Consider the following 25,412-nt stretch of genomic DNA (forward strand, 5'->3'; position numbering starts at 1 on the left):
CCTGTACTTAAGAAGGTCACAATGAGTCCTTCTGCCCCGGGTTCCACTCTATCTTCACTAGCTAGCTAGCCTGCAAGGGGATGGGGGGAAGAAGGCAATAACACTAATTAAACTTCAAGCTCACAGTCAACAACCAAGGATTGAGAACAATTACCATCTTCTTTTTGAGATAAAAGTTGCCTATGGCTTTGTCACCCTGACCTGAATGAGAATGTTAACAGCTACAGGACATGTTTGGTATGTTAACAGGAAACTGAGAGCTCAGAGACTAAGTAGTGAAGGTAGAAGATCCTAAATCTGGTTCTGAGGTTATCTAGGCTCTTCCTCTTGTCCCAAGCTGTACCTTGAGATTCCAGCAAGAGTTTAGCCAGTCCTGAATGACAGGGAAGTCCGTCCAGGCATCCTGGATCTCAGGTGGAGGTCCCCTGGTCTACTCATAGCACTTGCCATCCAGACACTGCTCAATAAATGCTTCCCAAATGGCACCTCAGCTACTCCAAAATGCCTGCAGTAACTTGACCTTTTACATGCCCCCAGCTAATGTCTAATTTGCATATATGATCCTTTGTAGGGGAAGGCAAATCACCAGAGACAAGACAAGATCAATACAGGGTATTAGGCACGTTTTATTCTACTCTAATTCTCTGCAAATTGGTATTCCATTAGCTGTATGTGAGATTTATGGGAGCTCCCTATAAACTAGAATACTTAACTACAATGGCCTGCTCTCTGTCAGATAATAGCTTACTGTTGTTAATTTTCAACTAGTCAATCTCAGGAAGGTTTCCCGCTTCCAATATGGTCTTCATTTTGATTTAATCATTGGGGAGGTCATCTATACAACAAAGGGTAGTGCCATTCTAAGCCCAGTCCTTGGACAAACCAGGAGACTTGCATTACGCCCTAGTCCTGCCATATACATTGCCTCCATTTTCCAAAATGGGAGTAACACCAGCCTGGGAGGGAGAGTTGTAAAAACTAGATGAAGTGACACATGTGCACTGCTCTGCAAGGTAACGCAAATGTCTGTGATCATAAAAGCGCAGGGTGGCATTCCCAAAGTCCCAAGCTAATGACAGAAGGCAGGGATTATCTAACGTGCTAATTCTTCTAGGGTGGAGGAGAGGGGTCACTGCACAAAGCTTAAGAGGCGTTTCTGGAGAGAAGAATTGTTACTGAAATCTATTGGGTCTCAGAGACCTGGAATGCTGTGAAATATCCCACAATGCACCGGGCGGCTCCCACCACAAAGAATACAAGACCCCAATGTCAATTGTGTAAGGCCGGGTACCCAGATCGGAATAATTACTTCAAGTTGGATCCGGGAGCTTTTTAGGGCAAAATTCTCCCTACTCAGGCTTTACTTTTTCTCAAATCATCGCTTAAGCATTTGCAAGATGGATCATCTTGCAAAAAAACAAAAAAACAGTTCTTTTGTATAAGTGAAGTCCAAACTGCCAACTTCTGGAGTTACAGAACACATAAAACTGCCTCTAAATAAGATGCTCTCTGATTACAATTCAGCTGAATTGTTTTTCCAAAGCTTTTTGCCTTCCGTAGAAGTTCTCCTGGGCACAAAGACAGGCCCCCAAGATGCTTTCCTAATTTCTAATTTCCTGGTGAAATGGGAGCCACGAGGGTCTCTAAATGAATTAAATTCGCATCACTGCCAACTGCTCGCTCGCTTTGTGCCGGGCAGGGAGCCAAACACCTCCACATAATTTATCCCACTTAATCCAACGACAACCCAGTGAGGTGGGCATTATTACCGGCTGTTTGCAGGGGAGAAAACAAAGGCTCAGAGAGGTTACACGACTTGCCTAAGGTCACCAGCTTGAGAGGGGGGGGATCAGGGGAGCGTCCAACTTGAGCGGGGTATTCCAGTTTCCCCGGCCACCAACTCTTGGCACCACCTCGGACACCCCAGGTGTCAAGTTAACTTCCCATGAATTTTTAAGGCTACCGCACGCAACTTTGCCATAAAGTTCAGGTGGCAGAGAACGGGAATTTCCGGGGCGCGGGGGCGCTGTCACCTGCACGCCCCGCAGCAGCCCACGGTCGTTTGTGGGTCCCGGTTACCGGATCGATCGGTGGATCGATCGCTCCAAATCGCCCGAGGAGCGGGGAAGGTTTATGGACGCTCGAGTTCGTGCCAGGCCCAGGAAATGCCATCTTTGAAAGCCGAGAGGCGGCGTCACCCTGGGGGCCGAACTCGGGAAGCGGCGAGGGGTTCGTTCCCCGCGGGCTGGGCGCCCCTCGGGGCGGGGAGGGGGGTCGGCCGGGGCCGGGGCCGCTGCGTCGCGGGGCCCGCGCCTCCCCCCGCCCCGCGTCCCCGGCCCCGGCTCGGCCGGAGCGCACGCCCACGCCCGCCGCCGCCGCCGCCGCGTCCCGGACGCCCGCCCCGGCCGAGCCCCACCCGGTCCCGGCTCGCGCTCCGCCCCAACCCCGCCAGGTGAGCGAGGCCCAGAGCCCCTTCCCAGCCCGGCGCGGCGTGGGGACCCCGGGGCCACCGCGCCCGCCGGCCCCCCAGCCCGCCCGCGCGTCCGCCGCGCCCGGGGCACGGGCAGGGGTGAAGGGTACGGAGTGCGGGGGGCCTCCCCGTCCCCCGCGCCGCTCCCGCCGCCCGCGCCGCGCTCCGGGCCGCGGGGGGTCGCGCCGGCTCTTACCTGCAGCATCCGGGGGCGCGGGGCGCCCAGGTAGGTAGCGCGTGCGGGCGGCACGGAAGCTCGCTCGCGGCGCGACCTGGCCGCCGTCTGAGCATGCCCAGTGCCGCCCGCGGGCGGCTCCCGCTGGCCCGGCTGGCCGCCTCGGGCCCGCGCGCCGGGCTGGGGGCGGGGAAGCGGGGGAGGGGGAGGGGGCGCTCCGGCCCGGGCCTGAGCCCGGGGGGGGGGGGGTAGGGGAGGGGAGTTCCCTTCGCCCTTCCCCGAGCTCCGGCCGCCCGGGGGGTTGCCTGGCGCGTGCACGCAGGAATGCCTTCCTTACGCAATTATAGGATGGACACCTACTGTGCGCCCGGGCTCCCGGTGATTCGCGCCTTGGAATGGCAAAGCCGTGGAGGGCCGGTGGCTGGGCTGGGGTCCCGCGGACTCCCAGGCCAGTGCTCCCCGGGTTGCACTACGAAGATTCCCGGGATTAGCCGCCTGCCCGAGGCCCCTCGGGCCCCCTGGACCCCCTAGCCCGCTGCGGTCCCCCCGCCTCGCCCGCCCCTCGCCTGCCGGCCTTCCTTGCAGCTCCACCCACACCTTTCTGGCCCCCACGCGCGCACAGCCCCGCACGCCGGGACCCTGGCTCGTTATGCCTTTCTGTCTATGCGGGACATCCTTGCCTAGCTTTTCACGTTCCTTTTGGACACGCGTCCCTGGGCCGGACAGGCCTGGCCTGGTCACCCTCCTAACTCAGCTCCGGGCTCCTGGGCACTGTCCACGTTCTTCATTTCCTTTAAAGTCTGCATCCCTCTCCAGCCCACGAAGACTTAAGGAGTTCTTCACACGCGCTTAACCAACAGATTAAACAACAACAACCTGTCTCCTGGTGGGAGTTTGGAGGAAAGAGAGACAGACAGTAGTTAAACAGCAAATTAGCAAAAGACGTAGTGTATTGGAAGGTGTAACGTTGGAGGGGAGGGAGGGAGAAGGGGGGTGGGGAAGAGAGAGAGGGAGGGAAACAGCAGTGGAAAAAGCCAGACGAGAAGGTTCGAGAGTGGAGGTAGTGCCGTTTTCCATGCGATGCTGCGGATCCTGCCCTGAGCGGAGGTCCAGGTCTGGGTAACACTGAGAGGGGACATTTTCAGCCTCTCAGATCTAAACAGGGGACGGGCATCGCTGCAGAAGGAACAGCCAATGCAAAGACAATAAAGCGCCAGAGCAGAGTGGCCTCTGAGGTCTGTGGCTTTGTCTCCCCGCTGCCCCCCGATTTGGCTTCCTTCTGAGGGTGCATCCCCTCCAGAAGGTCCCCTCTGGGGCTCCGCCCGTCTTTCCTACAGTTGCTACAGCTGCAGTTGCTTGGCACCCAGTAGGAACTTAAAAACCATCGGTGGGATGCACACGTGGAACAAGGGTGAGAGACGGCTGGAACCCTGAGGTTCCAATCCAGGCTCCCCGACATCCCCACGGTGCCTCTCTGGTCCTTGTCCCCGCCTGGCGCATCCATCCCCGGGGAGCGCCGTCGCCAGCGGGCGGCGCCTGGGCACCTCGTCCGGGGGAATTCCGATGGAGGGGGGGGAGTCCCTGGGGGCAGCACGGCCCGCGCCCCACCCGGGCCTTCCCCCCCCCCTCCCCTCGGCCGCCTGAAAAACCTGGAGACGCGCGGTGCCAGGGCAGCACCGTGGGGACGGGAGGCGAGCGCACTGGGCATGCTCAGAGCCCTGGCGAGGCGGAGCGCCCGGAGCGGAGTTCCCCACACACACACACACACTGGAGGCACCAGGACACCCCCACCAGAAGCCCCCCCCCCCTCCCCGCCCCGGCTCTCTGCAGCGCACAGATTGGCCTCCTCGCAGGGAGTGCTAGGGAACATTTATTTTTCCCAAGCGCCGGAGGAAAACTTGGAAATCAGAGTCAGCAGACAATGCGCTCTGTTCTCTTTACCAGCTGCTGTGTGATCTGGAACCAGCTCCTTACCCTGTCTGTGCTGCACAGAACACAAGCGCCCACACTTCGTCCGCGCAGCAGCACGTGGGCATTGAAATAAGAACGTAAGCTTGTGAAATCCGCTTCAAAGAATTTGTTTTTTTTTTTCCTTTTCGGAGAAGGGGTTGAGGTGCTGGAGATTGAACCCAGGACCTTGTAACATGCTAAACAGCAACCTTACCACTGAGCTCCATATACTCCCAGACCCTTTTCCTGAGCCACTACCTCAGTTCTCTGTCATCTGCCTACCGGCTTGCCAGTTGCTAAGATGAGGAAATCAAGGATCGCCAATGTATGAATTCTCTTGGAGTTGTCTCCATTTGCTGTCCACTAGACTGAAACCACCTTTTCCTCCCCTACTCAACAACCATTCACTTAAGCAACAGTCTCAAACTCGAGCTAGAAATATCCCCACACTTAAGGGAAACGACCTAATGTATTTTAAATCACCATCACAGATTCAAGAACAAAGGGAAAGAAAGTTCCCCCAATTGAGAACAGACCAGATGTTCCACAACAGAAGAATAATCAAGCAGGTTATGATATATTTGTTGAAAATAATAACAAATTTATACTAAATTAGAGTAGGATGTACCTGGAACTTGTAGTTACCATCATAAGAGAAACATTTGAAAACATGAATTGTGTAAAGATGATATGGATATATTCACTGGGACTAGAACTAGAAGGAAATGCAAATAATAATTTGAGTTTGGGGTGGTGGAGTTGGTTTTGTTTTCTTCTTAACTTTACCTAAGCTTTTCTTTAAGTTGATGGATAGCATAATGCTGTATTTGCAATAATAAACATATAAAAGACCAAATCAAACACTTTTGTAAGTCTAACAATAAGTATACATTTAATAATCTTAGAATAATGGTGACTCAAGTTCAAGTTTCATTCTCTCTTCAGTCCTTACAGTGGGCATTTTTTACTTAGTTTTACAGAAGAGAAACAATCCCAGGCTGTTCATAGCCCGTCATTGTCAGGATAGGAATGCAAGTTGGTTTGACTTCAAAGCCAAGGGTATTAGGTCTTAGGGTCACTGGCCTTCTACATGGTAGCTTACCATGCATTGATATAAGATGAGCCTCCATATTGTTTTATTTTGTGCTTTGGGGGCCTTATTTCTCTCTACTCTTTAATTTGTTTGTAATTTATAGATTACCTTTGAGTGTTCTGGTCCCCTGTTACTATTTTATTATTCTTGAGAGCCAAATATTATGGTCCATACTATCCTTTTCCAGTCCTTTGTATCTGAAGTGATTTAATGTTGCTATCAGCAATGATGGATGATCTATATCCAGACTTCCCAAATCTTATGTCAGTGAGACTTTTGGATGGACAAACAACCTTCTTAAGTATGGTTGAACCTAGCCAAATCTAGAACAATTTATTCCTGATTGGGACTAAGAATGGATTTAGGTAGAGGACTGACTGTCTTTGGTCAGTCATCCCAAAGACACGGCCACAACCCTATGGAAGCAGGTGACATGTGGACTCCTCAGGACTTTGCTGTGCCAAGGTGTAGTCCTGATGCTGTTTTTTTGAGACAAAGCCAAGGGCAGCAGGAGCAGCCCCCTTTCTACTGTGAAACTCCACAGAATCCCATCTCTCCCTTTTACAGGTCAACTGTACCTGGCTCAGAAATCCAGAGATCATGAAACAATAAAGCAGACAGTCATTCCATTAGAGTGGAAGGTATGCCACAGCTGAAGATTCATCACTAGTCACAGACCAGATTCATGTGGGAGGTACAAGGCATGAGCAATGAGCACAGTTCTGAGCAGCATTTCCAGAAGGCATTATTTGGGCAGAAGGTCTATGTCAGGCACTGCACACCAGCCATTGGTAGGGAGGATCCATAGGAAACATTTCCTGGAAGAAGCATTGAGCTTGTCTATCTATCGTTCACATCAAGGCTCAGGAAGTGTAGGCAGCGCTTGAACTGGTCTGATGATTGACAGGGCGTGGCTCATGGTTGACATACTAATGCTTATGAATTATTTGTGCTGTTAATGCGAGCCCATAAGGAGCCCAAGGATCCGGAAAGACACGGACAAGTGGTGCTATTAGAATGATGTGAAAAGAACACAGTGTAAAATGATATTCATAGTGTGGGCTCCATTGTGTGAGCTACTGGGTTGAGCCATTTATCATTGCCATTGTGTGAGCCAAAAATGGTTAAACATAGGCCTGGCTTCCTGTATCTCAGCCTAATGGAAACACACAGAAGAAAAGAGAACTTGAAAGAATTATACTAAAATGTTCATGATGGCTGTGCCTTTAGGGGAAGATAAGCAGGCAGTGGATGGTATTTTATCTACAAAAAAGGATTTCAGGTCTTTAGGTATCTACTTCTTTGTATGTCTTTTAGAGTTCACTCTTATTTTACAATAAGCTGGATTTTTTTTTGTAATCAGGAAAAAATGAATTTGAAAGTTAGTAAGCAGAAAAAAAAGAGAGGGAAAATAGTTACCCTAGAATGGAGTTGTCAGGTGCTGTGGGCTTATGTCTGCAATCCTAGCTATCCAGGAGGCTGAGGTCTGCTAAAGGAGGTTTTAGGACAACCCAGACAGACAAATCCAGAGACTCTTATCTCCAACTAACCAGCAAGAAGACTGAACTAGAGCTGTGACTTAAGAGTGCCAGCTGTGAGTGAAAATCCAAATAAGACTACAAGACCAGGAGTTCAAGCCCCAGTATTGGCAACACACACACACACACACACACACACACACACACACACACACACACACACACACACACACACACAGCACCACCACCACCACCACCACCACCACCACCACCACCACATTAAATGTTTTCTTCATGAAGGGTGAAACAGGATATGTCCTCCAAGGATGGTCTGTGATGGCAAATGGTGACCAATGCCTGTTTCATCAGGAGTGTTCTAGAGAAGTGTTAGTCAAACCCAGCACCCCTCCACACCCAAACCTTTGCTCCTAAACTCTCCTTTGAAAAGCACAGACATTGATCTTTATTTACCTTGAGATCTTGAAGATAGAACCCACAGATCTGAGTATGGTCAGTAGGCACTCTGTAACTAAGCAACACCCCCAGCTCAAGAAACACTAACAGGTAAGCCTAATTTTCTATGCAGTGCACAGTGTTACTGAATAGTTTTGTTCTGTAAAACTGATTCACAAATTTAGCAAGTATATAAGAACAGCCATGAGATGATTGTTGTCAGTGAGACATTAGAAAATTCATTCATCTAATACTTATTAGGCACTTGCTATATGTCATATACTGCTCTTAATGCCTAGAAGATAGCAGTATTCAGAACACACAAAAAGCCCTACACTAGGTGGGCAGTATTCTAATCCAGGGATCTATAAGAATAGTAAGAGTGTCTTGATAAATAAATGAAGTGTAAAGATGATAAGGATGATAGAATGATGGAGGAGAGGAGATGCAATCTTAAACAAGATTGAAGCCCTTCAGAGAAGAATCTTCCAGAAAGAGGGAAGAATAGTCACAAGGCCATCAAGGAAGCAAATGTAGAAGAAGTCTGGTGGGACCAAGGAAGAAGCTGCAGGAAACAAAGTGGAGAGGTAGCTGCTAGAATCAAGGGCTGCCTTCCATCAGCTCTGAGAAAGGCTCCACCTCCCATCCTGATCTAGCCAACTTACAAGCTATCAGTGCGCTTGTCAGCACATTAGGAGGCAAATGCTATGCCTTCTGATGGTTACTTGATGTTGACTTGATGCTAATCACAGATCCAAATAGCAGCCCTCCGTGACAGGTCAGCAAGTCAACCCAGATTGTGCCCGTGTGGAAAGATAATAAGAACAACCACCTCAAAGAAGAGTACACAGGCTATGAAAAACATTCTTCTGGCACACATGACACTGAACTGACAGAGAGGTCCAGACCATATTAGACCCTAAGGACTTGCTGTTAGCTGGGAAAACAGAAATTAGGGCCTTTGAGGCCTTGCTCTGGAAAACCAAATCATTGAGGATACTTCCATGAACAGATGGCTGGAGCTTTCAAGGGGAAAAGAGCCCATGAGAAATGCAGAGAGTGAAAGTTGGCATCGTGAACTTGCCAGGTTTAAGCAATGGCCTTCTCTGGAAGAGTAGTGTTATCTTAGAGAATCCAGGGACAGTGGTTCCTATACTGAAAACAGAGGAAGAGGAAGAGGGAGAGGGGATAGGGAGAGAGAGGGAAGGAGGGAAGGAGGGAAGGAGAGAGAGACAGAAAGGGAGAGAGAGAGAAAAATAGGGAGAGAGAATCATGAATGTAGAGTAGTCTTAATGATAATCATGACTGAAAAAGCAGCAACAAAGAAGAAAACATTACAAAATCCAGAGTCAGGAATATTACTGCAAGCAGTGTTTGTGTTTCTCAGGTGACCCAGGAATCTACCTGTTATAGGTCAGGATCACCTTAGAGAACCAGTCCTTGTAAAAGGCAGGCTCCAGGCCTTAGACCTTCTGGAGCTCTGAATTTTATAATCTGCTATACATATTTATGCACACCAAAATGTAGTTTAATTTAGTTTTGGTACTGGGAACTGAAGCCAGGGCCTCACAGAGGCAGAGATTTGCACTAAGGTCCCATACTTAAGTTTAATAATATTTGCTGATAACCTGCAATGTAAGTATACCAAGAACATAGACTAAAGATGGGACATTTTATTAAGAGATTATGGTCTTCTAGGTATTGCTGACTGATGCTTGGATGAATGGGACATTGGATCAGAACATCACTTTCATCTGTTCATTTTTTCTGTCACTCCCTCCCTCCTCTGTCTCTCCTCCTCCCCCTCCCCCTCCCCCTCTTCCTCCTCCTCCTCCTCCTCCTCCTCCATACTAGGATTTAAAATCAGGGCACCACATTTGCTAGGCAGGCCTTCTATCACTTGAACTACACTTCCAGCCCTTTATTTTTCAGATCATGTCCTGAGTTTTTAGAGCTGGCCTCAGACCATAAACCTCCTATTTATGCATTCCTTGCTGCTGAGATGACAATCATATCTCCCATGCCTGGCTTGTTGGTTGAGATAGGATCTCAATAACAGTTTAGGCTTCAAACTTCCATCTTCCTGATCTCTGCCTCCTGAATAGCTGGGATAGCAGAGCCTTACCACACAGCCTGGCTTTTTTTTTTTTTTTCTTTTGGACAGGGTCTTATTATATAGCCTAGGCTGGTCTCGAACTCCTGAGCTTCCTGAGTGTTGGGATTACTGAAACTCACCACTACTCCCATGAATCAACTTCATGAGCAAGGTGCATGTATAGAGAGATAGAAAAGGACGAAGAGATAGAGAGAGGTCAATTCCCTATACACAAGTAGGAATATCCAGCTGTCAAGCCCGCTGCCCTTGACCTTGAGTCCCTGACATCATCCTGCTCTCCTGAGACCAAGAGCAATCTAGGAGTCAGTAATGAGAGTGGTGATGATGTTTGCCCACAGGAGTGGACCTTAAAATATACACATTGAAGTTGGTAGGATGCACACAAAACTGGACCGTTGGTAGGATGCACACAAAACTGGACCTGGGAAGGTCATTACCTCCCTGAAGAGGAACTAGAGGACTGGCAGTGGGGAAGTGAGGGGGTGGAAGTTTATGTTTTGCCCTAAGCCTGTTTATATCTTCTGAATGTTCTCCCATGTGATATCCTAGCCTATTTTATTTAAAAATAAAGAAGTGTCTTCTGGAAAAAATAGAAGTATGCATTATATTTATTTTTTATATTTATTTTTTTGTCAGTCATGGGGATGGAACTCTGGGCCTGGGCGCTGTCCCTGAGCTCTTCAGCTCAAGGCAAGTGCTCTGCCACTTGAGCCACAGTGCCACTTCCAGTTTTCTGGTGGTTTATTGGAGATAAAGAGTCTCACAGACTCTTTCCATCCTGGGTTGGCTTTGAACCTCAATCCTCAGATATCTACCTCCTGAGTAGGTAGTATTACAGCTGGGTGCCACTGGCACCCAGCTGCATAGTATTTTAAAAAATCTTTTTGTTTTTTTTCCACTCTTCCTTAATCTTGCTGGTCATTTGACAAGGTATGGTTCTAACTGTAATCAGGATCCAGCAATATACACTTGGCCTAAAGAAAGCAGCCATCATTCAAGAGTGCTTACTCGTACTGGAAATTCACATGGTTGAAGGATAGAACAGATTTTTTTTTAAAGAGCTTTTGGATGAGGATAAAAGGGAAAGATGCATGGATCTGGTGACCTTAGAATCAGGCTTGAACTTCCCTGCCATCATTGCTAACAAAATGGCCTAGGACAGATGGAGAATTTGACTCCCACCCCCAGGACCTTACTGGAAGTCACATCTACCAGGACGGATGGGAGGAGGTGGGAAGATCACTTGAGAACCTGCTCTTGCTGGGCTCAGCGGTTCATCTCTGACACTATGAAAACTCCATGTGGGCCCAGGAGAAAACAGCACTCCCATCTCCTGGTGACATTTCAAGAACGGGGACGCTGTTCAGCCTGCCGAGTGCTCCGGTGACCTTCTAGTGTTGCATGGATGACACATCACAGGATTTCCTCAACTGCACCCTGGCGTCCTGCTGGGATGGGCTGTCTCATTTTTTCCAGGGTACACACAGTCATTGCATCACAGTCCAAACACACTGTCCAAAGATGCCTCTGTAAACATGAGTCACATGTGAAGTTGAAGGGATCCATGTTCAGTCAGGGACAGCAGAAGTCCTAAGGCACGTCATCGTCACGCAAAGGGTGTGGGTGGATGAGGGCTGTAGGATTGCCTGACAAAATTCAGGAGCAGTGATCCAAGCAGTGGTCACGGAGGCCAGGCCTGGCATTCCTCATCTTATCCTAACTTCCTTACCCACAATGCAGTTCCTCCAGCTATCACATCAGAATACTTAACTCTTTCCCCATTTCTTCATCTTTGACCTTGTCTATCTTCTTACTATAACAGAATGCTAGAGACAAGGTAATTTATCAGGGAAAGGATTTATTTGGGGGGGCTCCATGTTTTATGAGACCGCAAAATCCAAAATTAGGTGACCACGTCTAGTCATATGCTAAGGCTTCATACAGCTTTTTAACACAAAGAAAGTGCAAAAGTAGGCACTTGAGGAGCCGATGATCTTGAAACAATGCATTCAGTCTTTCCTGTGAGAATTAACTTAGTCCTGTGTAAAAGGCATTTTATTTGTTGTTTTTTTGTTTTGTTTTGTTTTTTTCTTTTTTGGTACTGGTGCTCCAACCCAGGACTTTGTCCTGGCTAGGTAAGCCCTTTGTCACTGAGCTACATCCCACCTGAAAAAGGCATCGGAATCCCTCTTCAACACCTATTAAAGGCCCTACCACCTCTCCACACCATTACATGGCAACTTGAATTTTTCCCTGAGTTTGGGAGGGGACAAATCACATTTAAATCATGACAGCCTTTTTAGTCTGGTCATCCCAACCAAGAACAGGCCCGATCCTCTTTCTTGCTTCTCTCGGAAAGCCACCACCATCATCTTCCCAAAACAACTCAGTCCACAGCTCTGCCTGCTGAAATCTCATCTACCTTTTAACATCCATCACAGATGCTCCCTCTTCCCAGTTATCTCAAGTGCTGATGAGCTAGATAACTCCTGCATGGTAGGGTTTTTGGTCTTTTCTTTTAGGATTCTTGACACATCTTGGCTTGCATTTAGTTATTAATAGGCAAGCCTTCCCCTATCCCCCCCCCACATACCCCAAAAAGCTCTCAGAAAATCCCCTGAGTTATCTTCCAAATGCCACATGGACTATGCTTATTATTGCTAAATATATAAAAGACTGTGGGCCCCTTCTGGGAAAAGTATTCTTGTGTGTGTGTGTGTGTGTGTGTGTGTGTGTGTGTGTGTGTGTGTGTGTGTGCACACGCACGCACGCGCGTGCGTACACACACACAAAGAGGACAAAGGTTAGCAGCAGGAAATCAGAAACATAATAAGAGAAATATCATGACCATATGTAAGAATGAGCACTTCTTTGTCAAAGACAGATCCTGACTTCCACACATTCAACCAACAGAAATACATGAATTCCTGCTCTGGGCTAGAGACATAGGCCAGAGCAAGCAAAAGCCTCTGCCCTCAAGGATCTGGGACTCGTGGAAAGGGGGTGGAGAGTTCACCTCCTAAGTACAGCCAGCTGCAGAGGCTTGGCAAAATGCCCAGTGTGTGATGGGGGTGGGGGTGGGATGGAGGAGATCAAAATGGGGCCCGTCAACCCATCTGACCAGAGGGTAGAAGACTGGACAGACACCAAAGGTAGAAAAGTCCCAGGTGAATGGGGATGGGCAGGCACAAAGAACAAAGAAATGGTGCCCAACTTGTATTAGAATCAAGAGGTAAGTCAGCATATGCATTGGTGCTTCAGAAGGAAACCAATTGTCAGGACTAACAATGGTGGAGGAGGGGGGGGATCATGAAGAAGGGGCAACAAGGGCCAGAGAGAGAAAACAAGTGATGCCAGGCCCATATCACCCAGGGCTTTGTTCCCATAGATGTGTCTGGGGATTCCCTTCCTTAAACACTGTGTGTGTGTGTGTGTGTATGTGTGTGTGTGTGTGTGTGGTGTGTGGGGGGGGTTCTCTCTTAGGAAGAATAAGAGGCCTCATAATGAATTCTGATTGATTTCCTAAAAATAGAGAAACGACTTAATCCCATGCATGCTATGCTTATGATTAAAGGCTTAAGAATCCCGTGCTTGGTGTTTCTAGTTCTAATGTGAGATCATACGCCTTGCTTCATTTCTTCCTATGGCACTCAGGAGCCAGTGACAAATAACAGCAGTGTGACAGATGAGCCATTTGACTTAGAAGGAATCCCTAACAGGCACTTATTGGGGCCAAAACCTTTCTTCAAAAACCTTTGGGAGATTTGTGTGATAATGTTTTAAGTAGGTGCATGTTCTCTGTTCAGGGAAGTGTGTATGGCTGCCATATGCCTTTTGGAGGTTGTGTGGGTGGGACCAGGGTTTTCCAAGTGTCCTCATTTGGAACCAGCTACACCAGATCTACCCAGGAGCTTATCAATATGGACTGTGGGTCTCCCTCTCTAGGGATTTTCAGATTCAGTGGGTCAGAGGTGAGCAGAGATTAGGGGCATTTTATTGCTTAGAGGAGTTCCAGGTGATGGGAATTAGCTGGAAATTGATTAGTTCTGTCTATAGGCCACCTGCCTTAATATCAATCAGCTAGCTCAGTAATCAGTTTTCTGGACCCGCCTACACTTCCAAATCACTACATAAGATGGGGTCCTACTTAACACGTCCATTGCCTTAAAATTTTTTTTTCTTTTAAAAATTCTTCAGGCCTGGTTATGTGACAGACACTATTCCAGGTCTAGGCTAGACTGATGAACAAAACCCACAAAGTGAGTATTTGACTTTTCTTCAGCTCTTTACGTTTTTTTTTCCTTCTAAAATTTATTAGTATAATTTAATTTGTAAAAAAACCATTTCACTGTGATAGTTGTGTACATGCATATAATGTACTTCAATCAGCTTCACCTCATCTGTAGGACTCTTTCTTAACCCACTTCCTTCTCTCCCTCCTTCTTAACAGTGTATAATGGGATTCATTTGAAATGGCACGGTGGCTCAAAGTGGTCGAACGCTAGTTATGAGCACAAAAGCTCAGGGACAGAGCCTAGGCCCTGAGTTCAAGACTCATAACCACCACCAACAACAACGAAATATAATGGGATTCATTATGCCATACTTATGCATATATTTAATATAATAGATTGTGTTTACAACACCCTCTCTCCCATATATAACTTTTCCTTTTTTCCTTTCCTGCTGGCCTGCCCTTTACAATTATACCATATTATTATTGTGTTTTTTAGGCCTAAATTCCTTATATGTCACTCATCCCTTTGTAGGTAGGGCTTGAAAACCACTGCCTTAAACTAATGTTGAGTCATTATAAGATGATAGGAGGTGATGAAGAAGATGGGGATCTCAAAGAACAGACATTCAGCTGGGCCAGGAGTGAAGGTCTTTTGGAATCAGGAGACTCAAGGAGCAGCAGCAGCCACAGGAGACCCTTGTGTCTCTTACCTGCCTATTGCTGGTAATCAACCACTGGCTGAGAGTGGCAAGGAATTTCTTTTTCTTTCTCATGATTCTGTGTGCTGACAAGATAGTTCTACTGCTCTGCTCTGGGTTCAGCTAAAAGTAAACCATGCATGGCTGGGCCTCTCTCCATGGAAAAGTTAATTCTAGGCTCTGGGAGCAAGAGCGTGGAAGCCAGGTAAGCACATGTTGTTCTACTAAGTTACACCCTCTGTGCTGACCTTAAACTTCTTAACTGGATCATGATCTCAAGTTCAGCAACAATATGCAGATTGTATCTACCCGTAGAGTTCATCATCAGGTATCTGCCCACTGTGTTCGCGGAATGCTCCACTGGCAAAATCATGTCAAGAAGAGGCCTTGCTCAGCCCCAGTGTGGGGTGTGGATACTGAAAGACCTCTTCTTTGGAGATCACTGACTTCTATCAGTTACTGTATGTGGGATCTCTTGGGGTCTTTTTGTGTGTCTTCTCTCCTTTTTCCCTTTTGTAATCCTGTTTACAGTCCTGCATGAAAGAGTCCAGTTGATATTGCTGAGCACTTCCCTGGCCTGTGGCTTCTCTCCTTGTAGGGTTGTAACTCCTCATTGCAAACAGATCTGGTATAGAGGATCTGAGAGGGCCACCATAGGTGTCATAGGCATCATGGTTAAACCACTCATAGAACAGTCATCAGAATCCCATAGCCAGTATTATACTCACTCTGGTATAAAGATGCATTTCTATATATTTCATGTATTTGATCCTAGGAGCAAATATACATATATAGATGCATAATATATATATATATATATATATATATATATATATATATATATATATATATATATCTATGTAGATAGATATAGATAGATTTTAAAAAATGTTTCTGGCTGGGTTGCTGGTGGGATCACACCTGTAATCCTAGCTCTTTAGGTGGCTGTGATTTGAGGATTGCAGTTTGAAGCCAGCTCAGATAAGAAAGTTCATGAGACTCATACATCCAATTAACCACCAAAAAGCTGGAAATGGAGTTACGTAAAAATGCTTAGGGACAGTGCCCACACCCTGAGTTCAAGCCCCAGGACCAGTCATGCACACACAAAAAGTTTCTGACTTTTGAGATGCTACATATGTCATAGAAGTTTGGAAGGAAAAAAAGACAATAAAACTGCTCCTAGCTTTAGAAATAGGACATCTTCTTTTGAACTTTTGTATGTGCACAGATACCTTTTTCCTCACAAAGTTTTGCTGTGACTCAGCTTTATATCTCTCTACCTTTCTCAGAATTACATCACTAACATTTTTCAATGCAATTACAACCTCTTTGTAAACTAATTTTGAATTCTGTAATGAGTAGTGAGACACTATTTTATGTTCATTCAGCTTCATGGTTCATATTTCTAGTAATTATCAATGGTGCTATAATGAGTCACTTCTGTCCAGAAGTTCTGATCTGCATTTAAATTTTCCTTTGAATAGATTGAATCCATATTTTTTTCTTTCTTTGCCAAAATCTTCAAGGTTGTGTCAATGTTTTTTTTTCCTTTTTGTTTTTATTTTGTGCCTGTACTCGGAGCTTGAACTCCAGGCCTCATGCTCTTATTTGGCTTTTTTACCTGAAGCTGGCACTCTACCGCTTGATTCACACCGCCACTTCCTGCTTCAATGTTTAACACATAGGTACAGAAATAATTTCCCTCCTGATTGGGACCAATACTTCCTTCTGTTCCACTTGCAAAAAGTTGTCCTTGTACAGTGGGATATTATAAAATGGGCCCATCCCCTTTTGCTCTATTTTCTCTCATGGACAGTTTCCCACTCCCCGCTCTTCTGCAGGTGTGTCCAGGACAACTGGGTGGTGCTGGCTTCTCAGTGACTTTACAGAATAAGAGAAAGACCTGTATGTCCATGTTCCCACGGCCGCCTCTTTATCCAAACCTTGGAAAACTGGCTTTTTCTTTTTTTTTCATATTTGGCACAGGCTGTGTTTGGGTCAGGAACCCAACATTAACTACAAAGAGTGACCTCGGCCCAGGGAACTTGAGAATAATCTAGATAACACTGTAAGGAAATTGTTTCCTCATATGAACTGGCATTTGAAATATGTACGGGTATTATGGACTTTTTTTTTTCTATCACTGAACCACAGTGTAATGGAAAATAATAAGAACTTGGCTTGATTTAAGTGTAGTAAGAAATTAATCTAGGAGTACAGCTTGATGAGAATGTGTTTAGTATGCATAAGATCTGGGATTCAAGTTCCAGGAGAAAAGAAAGAGAGAAAGAGAAAGAGAGAAAGAAAGAAAGAAAGAAAGAAAGAAAGAAAGAAAGAAAGAAAGAAAGAAAGAAAGAAAGAAAGGAAGGAAGGAAGGAAGGAAGGAAGGAAGGAAGGAAGGAAGGAAGGAAGGAAGGAAGGAGGAAAGAAAAAGAGAGAAAGAAAGAAGGAAGGAAGGAAGGAAGGAAGGAAGAAAGCAGAAAGAAAGAGAAAAAGGGAGAGAGAAAGAGAGAAAGGAAAAATAAAACTAAGGTGATCAAGTTTCAACAAATTTACTCACCCCTGTCCCACTCTGAGTAAATACCCAATCCTATCTAGGCTCCCAGCTTAGGAAGAAAAGATAAGAGTGAGTTCACAGTTGGGCTGGCAGGTTTGTTCAATTGTATATAATGTGTGAAAGTGTGAAGCTAGTAGAATCTAAATACAGAGGGAGGGGTCCTTCTACCTGCCTATGCAGCCAAAGCAAGCTGCTCACTGCAGATGGTGTCAAACAGGAAGAGAGTGAGGAAGGCCTGTAGTGTGAGGATAAAATACCACCACTGTGGCTGAAAGGTTGGGGCTGCTTCCTCTGGCTGAGACTATTTAGCATTCTACATGGTGATGAAATCAAAACCGTGAGCCCAAGCGGGCCATTTCTGTGAGAGATTATATTGACTTTGATTCTTGCAGTCCTGCATATATAGGGAGATGATACGGCCCCAGAGCTGGTTGAGAATTAACTTACTCGGCAATGCAGGTAGATAACACCTGCATAAAGCTGCACCCTTTACCTAGAGAACTTCTGACAGCACAACTCAGAGAATGTCAGGTATGGAGAGCAAGGGGAGAGGTACTGAGTCCTTTCACACGGGAGAGAAATGGAGAGTTCATCATGCTATTCAAGCACAGACTGATTATACCTCTTTTGGGGACACAGCGGGACGTGTCTCTTTATCTGCCTGTATTCTTTTCTATCAATCCAATCATTGGTTATCAGGCTAGCAATCAGAATTCTAGAAGACTTTTTGACAAAGGACTTCTTAGCTACAACATAATTTTTCTTGCTTACTTCAGAAAAACAAATACTTTTAGCTCAGTATCAGTAGTATATGCCTATCATCCTAGCTGAGATCTGAGTATCTCAGTTTAAAAACCAGCCCAGACACAGAAATCTGCAATTAAGTTGCAAAAAAGCCAGAAATGAAGAGTGCCAAGTATAATTGACATAGTCAAGTGAAAGCACAAAGCCCTGAATTCAAACCACAGTAGCAGAGCTTATGTGTGACATATGAACCCCAAACAACTTACAAACTACTTGCTTGATCATTAGTTGGGGTTATCCAACAGGTTTAGAAGAGTTTGCTGAGTAAACATCATAATTAAATATACTTGATATAAATGACTTGATGAAGATAGTAATGAGAAATCTCTTCTAAGGGCCACTTCTAAATGTGTGTGTGTGTGTGCATGCGTGCGCGTGCACACACACACACGTGCCACTTCTAGGGCTTGAACTCCTAAGCTTTTGTGCTCAAGGCTAGCACTTTACCACTTGAGCCACAGCTCTGCTTCTACCTTTTTTGGTAGTTAATTGGAGATAAGAGTCTCACAGTCTTTCCTGCCTGGGCTAGCTTTAATTGCAATCCTCAGATTTCAGCTTCTTGAGTTGCTAGGATTACAGGTATGAGTCACTGATATCCAGCCATGTCTGATATTTTTGTACTCACTACAATGCTCTAGCTGATGTCCCACAAACACTTCAAACTCAAGAAGTTCCTATCAGATAAACTCTAGCCCACACAATTGTCTCTTAGTCATTGTCTGTCAGATGCCAAGAGTGGGCTCCAGGTCCTAAGGCCGCTCTCCCTTTTGCCATCTAAGAATATGGCATGATCTTTTCATTCAACTCTCACAATATCTTTCACAAGCTCCACTTTCTACTTCTGGACATCCTCCTGGCCGCCTGAAAATACCCTCCCAACTGAGTACTGAAAATACCCTGCCAACTGAGTACTGGCAGCTGTGGATCCTGGCCCCATTTCATCTCTCCAAATATTAGAAATGTGCTGAAGTTACTAAAGCACAGCAGTGAACAAGCTGGCACCTCTGCTTGAAAACTTTCAATGCTAGATAGAGATTAAGCTTCTTTGTATCACATTTGATAGTCCTAAATTTATCTAATCAGATGCTGATAAGGAAGTGAGAATGTGCAGAAAAAGCAGCAAAGGACAATCATTCATTCATTCGGCAGAAAGTGACTAGCAAAACTATATGCCATAAGCTGGGAAGGTGGCTCAGTGGTAGAGCGCTTGCCTTGCATGCCTGAGGCCCTGGGTTCAATTCCTCAGCACCACAGCAAAAAAGGAAAAAAGCTGGAAGTGGCGCTGTGGCTCAAGTGATAGAGCACTAGCCTTGAGCTGAAGAGCTGAGGGACAGTGCCCAGGCTCAGAGTTCAGGCCCCACAACCGGACCCCCCCCAAAAAAAAAAAAAAAGTTCAGGGAACACAGAGAAGACCTTGATTTCTAGGAGAAGAAAATCACTGGGAATCTCTGGTACCTGCTCCTAAAAGGACTGTAGGAATTGGAATCTTTTTGAGTGAAGTGGTTGCTTGACATAAGCACTTCCATTTTAAGGGTGGCCATCATTTTACAAAGGAAGCTATTTTAGTTAAACCACATCTCTTGTTTTCCTATAAGTTTCTGTGTGGCAAGATTTTCTAGTTTTGGTAGATTGCTTGGATAAACTTCTTTTTATTTTATTTTTTTTCCAGTTGTGAAACCTGGGCTTGGGTGCTGTTCCTGTTCTCTTAAGCTCAAGGTGAGAGTTCTGCCACTTGAGCCACAGAGCCATTTCTAATTTTCTGGTGGTTAACTGGAGATAGGAGTCTCATGGACTTTTCTGCCTGGGTTGGCTTTGAACTGATATCCTCAGATCTCTGCCTCCTGAGTAGCTAAGATTACAGGCGTGAGCCACAGATGCCTGGCTCTTGGATAAACTTTTAAACCCTTCAAACTAGCCAATGGAGAAGATTGTGAACCTAAGTTCTGACCAGAACCAGGGGTAGTAATGTGTTATGGGTAAAACTTGGATAGATTGCTCACCTTGTGTGCTTACTTACTTGGCTTCCTGTTAGTAGCATGCCTTTCTGCAGAAGTGAAATTTTTGCCTTGTGGAATTTCTCTTGAGCTAGTGTCCTCCTTTCTGCATAGTACCCCAGTATCCTGAGACTCTTCCAACAGTGAGCATGGTAGATTATGTAGCCTATGTTATTGGCTCTACTTCTTCCCTCCTCTCTGTACGTAAGTTCTTTGCATTGCAATTTGTTTTCCATCAGAAGTAGGTGGAAGGAGGGACTGGGAATATGGCCTAGTGGTAGAGTACTTGCCTAACATGCATGAAGCTCTGGGTTCAATTCCTCAGTACCATATACACAAAAAAGCCAGAAGTGGCGCTGTGGCTCAAGTTGTAGAATGCTAGCCTTAAGCAAAAGAGCTCAAGGACAGTGCTCAGGCCCTGAGTTCAAGTCCTACGACTGGCAAAAAAAAAAAAAGGTGGAAGGATCCATCTCTTCCTAAGCAAACATATTTATTTACTTTGGTGTTGCTAGATCCTTCTAAAGGAGCTCCATGTAAGGAGCTGAACATAGGTACATACCCAGGGATATCGCATGAAAGGATGAACAAAGGTCCTTGTCCTTTGGAAATCATAGATAGGAACCAACCTCAGCAGGCCCCATCCACAGCACCATTCTATAGGTTCAAATGATGAAGTCACCTAGCTCAGAATTCCCACATTTCCCTATTTCCCAGAGATCCCAGGCTGCCTTCCCTAGTGCACCACTTAAAAAAATAGTTCTTGCCAGGTACACCAGTCATCCTTGCTTACTCAGGAGGCTGAAATCTGAGAATTGTGGCAGCTTATGAAGGAAAGGAAAGGCCACGAGACTCTTATCTCCAGTTAACCACCTAAAAAACCAGACATGGAGCTGTGGCTTGAAGGGGTAGAGTGCTAGCCTTGAGCAGAAAAAAAAAAGCTCAGGGACAGCTCCCAGGCACTGAGTTTAAGCCTCACTGCCAACAACAATCACAGCAAAAAGTAGTTCTCAAAACTCCATGTGAATTACAATCATTTGGGAGCAAATGCTTTAGAGTCCTGGGCTCTACAGAAATATGTTTTAATTTAGGAGCAAGGGTCTCAGAATCTGCTTTTAAATTTAGCACCTAATGATCCTGAAATCAGTACCATGTAGATCCTGTTTGGGGGAAAAGCCACTTGTGTGGGACATTCCTTGTTTGCCCATCTACACAGGTTCTTTTCTTCAGTCTGCTGTGTGCCCAGGGGAACTGCCTTCTGTGACCAGTACTGTATGTGTCTCTCCAGCCCTTTAGAGGCAACAGCAGGAAATGGGCAGGAGGAGGGAGAGGGTAGGATGGGTTCTTGGAAGCCTTCCTGCTTAGGCTGTGGTTTGGCAGTGGCTCTACACCGTCAGGCTGTCCCTCTCTCCAGCCACAGCTTGCTAAGTGTTTCCCTCGCTCCCTTCCTTTACCTCCTTTGGCCTGGGAGAAGAAACAGTTTCTCCTGGCTTCCAGACTCAGGTGCTCTAATATTTCTATTTCCTGTCATTCCAATCCTTTCTCTCTGAAGTAATTCCCTTCATGAAACACTCTGCAATACTTTTTTTTTTTGAGTGTGCCCTCTGATTCCTTGCCAAGATAGGAAAATAAAAACATTGATCCAGACTCAGTTCAGTTCAGTTCAATTCAATTCAGCAAACATTTACTGAGTGAGCTTCTCCCAGGCTCTGTGGATACAGCTGGGGACAGAAAATATCCATCTACCATCACCCCACCCTCAGGGAGGGAAGCTGAATGCCTGGAGCACAATGAAGAGATGGGAGATTCTTGAGGGGGAGGGGGATGTTGGAAGTGCCAGGGTACCACTCACTCTGCCCGAGGTGGCAGGCAGCAAAAGACTCAGAATGTGGAGTGGGCAGAAAGAGAAAGAACGAAACCAACTTGGGGGCAGAGACAGATGGATAAGGATGTGAGTGGAAGGGTCCGGTGAGATACCTTGGTGATGGACTAGAGATGGGGTTGTCATGACAACGCTGCTGAGAAGCAGACACAGGTCTTGAGCCATGCGACGCTCCCCTGGGCAAGGGCTCGTTACTATCTCACCTCCAGGTGATCTGTGTGGGCCAGGTGCCTCCAACTCTTTTCCAGTTGTCCTCATTTGGGCTTGCTTTCTTTCTAAACCAGTCCTAAATTCACCTCCTTCCTGGGAAGGACTACCTGCCTCTCTCCACAGGGATGTCTCAAAGGAAAGAGGGAGTCTTGGAGCCATAGGCCTGGTAACTATGATGACAACAAAAGAAAAAAAAATCTCTAAATGATTTATACCACTGATTCTGTAAACTATGTCCATTAACTCAGAGGAAGAGGAATCTGGCAATGTCCTATTCACTCTTCAAAAGCCAACAAGATTTCACGTTCTCTAGTAAGACTTTCTGGAAACTCCTAACTAGTGCTCCTTGTGTTGTCATCAAGGTCTTTGACATTTACATGATCACTAGGCTAGGTAGAGCACTCAGCTGTGAGCTGCTCAGGTAGATAGCTTAGGCTGATCATCTCTTTCTCTCCAGGACCAAGCAGTGTCTCTCAGTCATAGCAGGACAACCAAGAATACTTGTAGTTTAAAAGGAGTTTTTGCTGCATATAGAAGTGGTAGAAATGATCTGATCACCTCTCTTTGAGTGCTATCTCTTATCCTTTTGGGGGGGGAGGGGAAGTGCTAAAGTTTGAACACAGGGCCTTGTGCTAGACAGGCACTCTTCCATTTGAGCCACTCTGTTAGACCTTTACCTCTTTAAGGAATGAGATAATGGTGGCCCAGGGCAGAGACGGGACTATGTCATCTATTACACAGCCTATAAACAATACGGCAGATCTAGGATGGAGGCAAACCTGCTGGTTGTAAGGGCTGGGAATGTACATTGAGCCCCTCCTCCATGCAGGTGCAACACAGCACAGGGTGGCCAGCCGGCCAGGGTTGTTAGGCAGCTTGCGAACAGAAACTCTCCTTGCCAGAGCCATTGCACCTTGCCAGGAACTGTCTGGGAGCACATTTGCCTTAACTCACTACAGCTCAAAGTCTGACAGCAGGTGTGTGAACACCGCCTGCCTTTACAGGTTGGGAATGAGAGACATAATGCATCTGCCATCATCCCAAGAAAAGGCACAAGTTAAATCCTACTGGAGAGGTCTTCCATGCTGTGAACCACCATGCTTTCCCCAGGAAATACAATGCCCATTTCAGATTAGGGAAGAAAGGGCATGTACAGTCCAAAGATTTTTGCTTTGCTTCTTTCTTTCTTTCTTTCTTTCTTTCTTTCTTTCTTTCTTTCTTTCTTTCTTTCTTTCTTCTTTCTTTCTTTCTTTCTTTCTTTCTGTGTGTCAGTCTTGGGAATTGAACTCAGGGCCTGGGTGCTGTCCCTGAGCTTCTTTTTGCTCAAGGCTCATGTTCTACCACTTGAGCCATAGCTCCACTTCTGGCATTTTTGGTAGTTTCGTAGAGATAAGAGTCACACAGATTTTCCTTGCCTGGGTTGGCTTGGAACCATGATCCTCAGATCACAGCCTCCTGAGTAGCTAGGATTACAGACATGACCCACCAATACCTGGCTCAGTCCAACGTTAGATTGCATTTGAAGGACATTTATACAGAAATATACCTCCATAGCATGGCTTCCCCCTTTCTCCTAATAAAAAGAAAAACACAAAAATTGTTCTGGGAACATCCTAAATTATATGAATTGAGAGTGTTACCGGCCTGGTGAAACATGCTGGCCTGCTCCTGAGGAGCTGTGGGATCCTGAGCAGATTCCTTTCCCTATCTGTGCTCCATCTGTTTCCTGGTCTTTCAGAAACTTTCACCTGTTTCATTGGGGCCTTTCAGTAAGCATCAGTCCCTTGGCGCCCTCTACTGTTTAGCTATGACACTGCCAGTGATCTGGTTTGTTAGGATGAGAACTCCAAAGCGCGGGGAGGCTTCTTACACCTCAACTAAGCCCAAAGCCACCAGTGCATCAACACCAGCCCTTAATGTTGTAAAGAAAAAGCCACTCCTGTTCCATCCCAACAAAGATGTGGAATCTGATTGGTCCTGCCAATACAATTTCTGTTCTTTTTCTAAGTTCTTGTTCCTGAGTGCACAGACCTGCCACCCTCCATCCCTCCCACAAAGCACTTCTTCCATTATCATGGTTATCATGTTGGATGTCAATTGCCTGTGGATATGTCTGTCTTTTAAGCATGAGACCCTGGTGTTGCTCACCTCTATATCTTTTCCCTGTCACCCCCTAGTAGAGCATGTACCAGATGGGTCCTCTTCTCAAGTTTATTGTCTGGTTAATGACCAGATGGTTAAGAATGAGTGAATAAATGAGAAGACATAGCAATCTGCAGAAGCATAGAGGGCATGGAGGAAGCTCTTAGTTTGGGACTAGGGATTTCGGTTCACAGTGTGCAGGGGTCTTTGCAAAAACTGGAGGGCAGAGGGAAGGTTAGTAGCCAGAAGGGGGCAAATCAACGGTTTTTGGGGTGCTACCTGGGTTGTTGGTTGTATAGCTCCCCTGTGGAATTCATGGAGCTGTAAAGGTAGGTGCACTTAGGATTTGTCTGCATAGTTTTCTCTAGGTATGTTTTACTTCAATAAAAGTCTGCTTGAATTGAGTTTGAGAGGAGTGTGGGATTCTTTTTTTTTTTTTTGGGTCCGGTCGTGGGGCCTGAACTCTGGGCCTGGGCACTGTCCCTCAGCTCTTCAGCTCAAGGCTAGTGCTCTACCACTTAAGCCACAGCGCCACATCCGGCTTTTTTCTTTTTGCTTATGTGGTGCTAAGGAATCGAACCCAGGGCCTCGAGCATGCAAGGCAAGCGCTCTACCACTGAGCCACCTTCCCAGCCCGAGTGTGGGATTCTTATGTCTTGTTATAGGGTTAAGGCAGGTTGCTGTTGAGCTTCTTTGAAGAAGTTTGTAGCTTTTCTGTCTTAAAACCTAGCTCTTTGTGTGTGTGTGTGTGTGTGTGTGTGTGTGTGTGTGTGTGTGTGTGTGTCTGTCTGTCTGTCTGTCTGTCTGTCTGTCTGTTTTGTGTGTGTTGCTTGAGATTGAAGCACATGCTATGCAAGTGCTGTACAAGTGAGCAACCCTCTAGCTTTTGGTCATTCCATGCTATTTAAACTGATCTCTAAACTCTCTAAACTCTTTTTTTTTTAATATTTCAAACTCTGGTGGCATCCCTAATCCTAGCTGTTGAAGTGGCTAAGATCAGAGGATTGCAAGTCAACGCCAGCCTGGGCAGAAAAGCCCATGAGACTCTATCACCCATTAGCTAACCAAAAGCAGTACTTGGAAATATGCTCAAATAGTATTACTCCAGATATAAGCAAGAAAGCCCAAGCGAGAGTAGGAGGCCTTGAGTTCA

The 25,412-nt window shown here is 46.1% G+C and overlaps 1 protein-coding gene across 2 annotated transcripts in view; it reads right to left on the bottom strand.

The window, feature by feature from the left end:
* The window catches only part of Ptpn3 (protein tyrosine phosphatase non-receptor type 3), a 146,822-nt gene that overhangs the window by 103,777 nt on the left and 17,633 nt on the right, over positions 1–25,412 (bottom strand). Inside the window, exon 1 of one of the 2 annotated variants that reach the window (XM_070011346.1) lies at positions 2,667–2,755. The exons of the other annotated variant lie outside the window; for it this stretch is intronic. The gene's annotated coding sequence lies outside the window, so the exon portion shown is untranslated. Of the gene's footprint in view, positions 1–2,666; positions 2,756–25,412 lie in introns of those variants that run through there. 2 annotated transcript variants of the gene reach the window in all.

This window comes from Dipodomys merriami, unplaced genomic scaffold, assembly GCF_024711535.1.
Source record: "Dipodomys merriami isolate MVZ:Mamm:240054 unplaced genomic scaffold, mDipMer1.0.p SCAF_11, whole genome shotgun sequence".
Lineage (NCBI taxonomy): Eukaryota > Metazoa > Chordata > Mammalia > Rodentia > Heteromyidae > Dipodomys > Dipodomys merriami.